Source organism: Paralichthys olivaceus, chromosome 14 (genome assembly GCF_024713975.1).
Source record: "Paralichthys olivaceus isolate ysfri-2021 chromosome 14, ASM2471397v2, whole genome shotgun sequence".
Classification (NCBI taxonomy): Eukaryota; Metazoa; Chordata; class Actinopteri; order Pleuronectiformes; family Paralichthyidae; genus Paralichthys; species Paralichthys olivaceus.
Window position 1 is genome coordinate 2236329 of NC_091106.1, and position 4346 is coordinate 2240674.

Sequence of the window (4346 nt, forward strand, 5' to 3'; positions counted from 1 at the left end):
AGACATGGTTTGTTTTGACCATATCCGTTCTAATGAAGATAAAATAAAGAAGATATATTACAGCATCACTGGAGCTGATGAGCCTCCCACTATGGACAGGCTTACTGGTACTTTGTATGTGACCCAGCCTCTGAACAGAGAGAAGGTGGACAGGTACACAGTAAGCACCCTCTCTGATTTTGATTTCCTTCATACACTTTTTGTCACACATGTATATTACAGTTTCCCATGACAAAGTCAAAACATTGTCATTTGGTGAACAGATCCTGTTGCTGTGACACTCCAAAATTTGCTTCAGTTATCTTTGAAAGTGTCTAAAGCCTGTGTGGCGTTAACCTATGGCAAATTAAATTGATTGGACATAGTTTAGAAAGGCACACAGCCGTGCATACAAGGAACTCAGTGTAGACCTTTTTTTACCCATACTAAAGTAAACCCTAAAGCTGCCACTGGTTTCATCGTTAAAATGACAATAAAACTACAATCTATTTCATTGTACTCTCCAACCTTTACAAGAGGATTTTTTTACTACTGCTAACTCATAGACACATTGTCGGGTTTTTTCAATATATCTCTTGTTGACATGGATCAACAAGAGATATACATCCCTTCACAAGATGACACCGGTGGGGAAATCCCGAGCGTTTCTGGAGGGGCCTGAGTACGATGGTGCCGACATGTGGCTGGATGACGCCTGCCCCTTTACATCTGTGTGCCGTGAGGCCAGTGCCCACTCCTGCTCCCAGGTTGGCTGCGTGGCTGTTCCTGGTGTCGTGCCGGGGTGGAGGTTTGGCCTGAAATGTGGGTGTATTTTGCCCATAAAAGCATTGAAAACATTTTCAGAATCAGAATCAGAAGTACTTTATTAATCCCTGTAGGGAAATTAAAATGTTACAGAGCTCCTGAGAAAGATGTTAAACAGCAAAAGCAGGTATAAACATAGCAATATAAAATATAAAAATCAAGTAAGGCTAAAGAAATAAAGATATACATATGTAGAAGTAAAGACCGGGTATTTATAGATTTACATTTGTGCATGAGTAAAGTAAGTTAAAGGTAAAGTTAAAGTATACACAGTATACATTATTAATCTTTATACTTTACAGGTTGTCATTGTAAAATTTGACAGCCACAGGCAGGAATGATTTCCTGTGGCGTTCTGTCGAGCAGCGTGGGTGGATGAGTCTGTCACTGAACGAGCTGCAGAGGCTAATCAAGACATTATGGAGAGGGTGTGACGGAAAGTCCAATATTGTCCTTACTTTGGACAAAGTTCTCCTCTCCATCACCACTGTGACACTGTCCAACAACATGGCTGGCTTTCCTGATTAGCTTGTTGAGTCTATAATGTCCTTCTTCTTCAAGCTGCTGCCCCAGCGGGTCAAAGGTGACGCCAATCAACGTGCACTGAGCAGGTTGCGTGATGTCAAGCACCTGTAATGCAAACATGGAGAAGCTAAGTGGGAGCGCTAAACGAAAATTAAAAAAAGGCGAAGGAAATCAGAAACACAGAAAATTTCAAGTATATATCAAAAATAGGTAATTTCTTCACTCCGGTAAATGTTACCAACTGTTCTGCTAAGGCAGCTTCTATCAACGAGGACAGCGCAGATACCCAGGACATTTCTTCACTACCGGCGCTAGCTAACAGCCCGGAGAGCGAAGAGCCCCAGGCATCTACAACCGGCCTGGATTCTGCTGCGAGTGCGACCGTTGAGGGAAGCGGTGATGGGCCTCGAGTCTCACCGCCATCTGAGCCGCTCGTCGAGTCTGCGAGTAGCCCCTGTACCTCAACGCTTCTACTACTCCCTGGGGATCCTGCACTTTGGGGTCCAGTTACGGAGCAGCTCCGGGAAGAGGCGATCTACCGGGGGCCTGCAGCTTCCCAGAACCGGGCTGCCAAGTATCTGACATCAGTAAAGGAGTCCTGACTTCGGAGTTGGACACGCTCCCTCACCAACGATGTGCTTAATTGCCATCTCCCTAACAATCAAATTGTGCCAAGGGAATGGCTTCTTTACTCGCCATCAACTGGATGAGTTTATTGCTATGCCTGCAAACTCCTGTCATCCCAAAAGCATGCATTTATCAGCGGATTCTGTGATTGGAAACATCCAGAGAGGATTAGTGATCATGAAAAGAGTGCCGAACACAGACAAAACATGGTTTCTTTATTGCACAGGTCTAAATACGCATGCAGAGTTGACACTTCTCTTGCCCGACAGTGTGAGGCAGAACAGCAGTACTGGAAAGAAGTCCTTAGACGTGTGGTTGCCGTTATTACATTTTTGGGAGCGAGAGGACTGCCATTTCGAGGCGACAACAAACTGCTGGGCTCCGCGCACAATGGGAACTATTTGGGACTGCTGGAACTTATAGCGGAGTTTGACCCCTTTTTAAAGGAGCACCTTGAGAAGCATGGCAATAAGGGTAGAGGTAGGCCATCTTACATGTCCTCAACTGTGTGTGAAGAATTTATTTCATTAATGGGTAACAAAACTAAGCAAGTGATTGCAGAGGAAATCAGACACGCTAAATATTTCTCTGTAATCGTTGATTCAACTCCAGATTTAGCACACATAGATCAGCTCACATTTGTTTTTCGTTTTGTCAGTGCAGATGGCAGAGTAGTGGGTTTGAGCTCATTGGGTTTGAGCCCATCCACAGCCACACAGGTGCAAGCCTAGCTGAATCTGTTATTGAAATGGTGCGAGGCTTGGGGTTAGACTTGTCAAACTGTCGTGGCCAAAGTTTCGATAATGCTTGCAATATTTCTGGCAAATACAGCGGGCTCCAGGCGCACTTGAAAAAACTAAACCCACTAATTCATTATACACTGTGTGCTCCCCATTCGCTGAACCTCGTAGACTTTAACTGTATTGATAATTGCTGTGACGAGGTTAACTCCTTTTTTGAACTGTTGCAGTCCCTGTATACATTTTGCAGCACATCAACACATCACTGGAATACAGTTTTCCATAACAGCAAACATTATATTAGATACACTCTAAAATCCGTCAGCAGCACTCGATGGAGACTCCACAAAAGCTCTCAATGAAAATTATAGGGCTATCAGAGATACATTAGCCAAAATAGCTTCAGACTGTGATGAGAAAAAACAAACCAAACTCTAAGCACAGCTTAGCAGCTCTTTCACGCACATCACAATCATTGCAGTCCCTCTTGGAGCTTGTGTGCAGTGGCCTGACATCACACAAAATAAGAGATTGTGTGGGTGGATATCAATCAATCAATCAATAAATCAAATGTATTTACAGTATATAGCGCGGTATCACAACAAACAGTTGTCTCAGGGTGCTGCACAAAAGTCCAAGATCTTAAGAAACACAAAATCCAACTTGTTCCACACCGAGCAAGCATGAGCAACAGCAGGGAGGAAAAACTCCAAGGTGGAAGAAACCTCCAGCAGAACAGGGCTTGGTGTGGACAGCCGCTGCCAGGGGGGGGTTGCGTGACCCTTCATGTCAGCCCTGTGACAGACCGGCGACCTCACTAGGTCCATCCATCATCAGGACCCAAGTCAGGACGAGCTCCGGAGAGCCGCACAGTATGGACCAAGGAGGGGAAGAGAAGACCCTAGGAATTAGAGATATGTAATAAGATATATCAAAATAAACCAGGCAGAGACTGAAGAAGAGAGAAGGTGCTGGTTTCTGATGCTTGATGGGTGATCCCCCAGCAGTGTAGGCCTATAGCAGCATAACTATGGATGACTATGGTTCAGGGTTGAGCTAAAAACTTTATCAAAAAGGAAGGTTTTAAGTCTAGCCTTAAATGTAGAGACCGTGTCTGCCTCCCTCACTGAGAGTGGGAGCTGGTTCCAAAGGAGAGGAGCTTGGTGACTAAAAGTTCTACCACCCATTCTACACTTAGTAACTCTAGGCACTACAAGGAGTCCAGAGTTTAGGGAGCGAAGTGGTCTGTGGGGGCAGTAAGGGGTTATGAGCTCTTTAATGTAAGATGGGGCCTGATTGTTGAGGGCCTTATAAGTAGGAGGATTTTGAAATCTATCCTCTGTTGAACGGGGAGCCAGTGAAGTGAAGCTAAGACATGAGTAATGTGATCCCGTCTTCTAGTTCCTGTCAGTACTCATGCAGCAGCGTTCTGCACTAGCTGAAGGGTTCTTAAGGATCTGCTGGGACATCCTGATAATGGGGAGTTGCAGTAGTCTAGTCTAGATGTAATAAAGGCATGAATCAGTTTTTCAGAATCCTGTTTTGACAGGATGTGTCTGATTCTCTTTATATTACGCAGATGAAAGAAAGCTATTCTGGAGGTTTGACTAATTTGTTGGGTAAATGACAGATCTTCATCAATGATAACTC

General features: G+C 44.5%; 1 pseudogene; it reads left to right on the forward strand.

Moving 5' to 3' along the window:
* The first annotated feature begins 1728 nt into the window (after nt 1-1728).
* LOC138413696 (zinc finger MYM-type protein 1-like) lies at nt 1729-4039 on the forward strand (annotated as a pseudogene).
* Nucleotides 4040-4346: the final 307 nt, after the last annotated feature.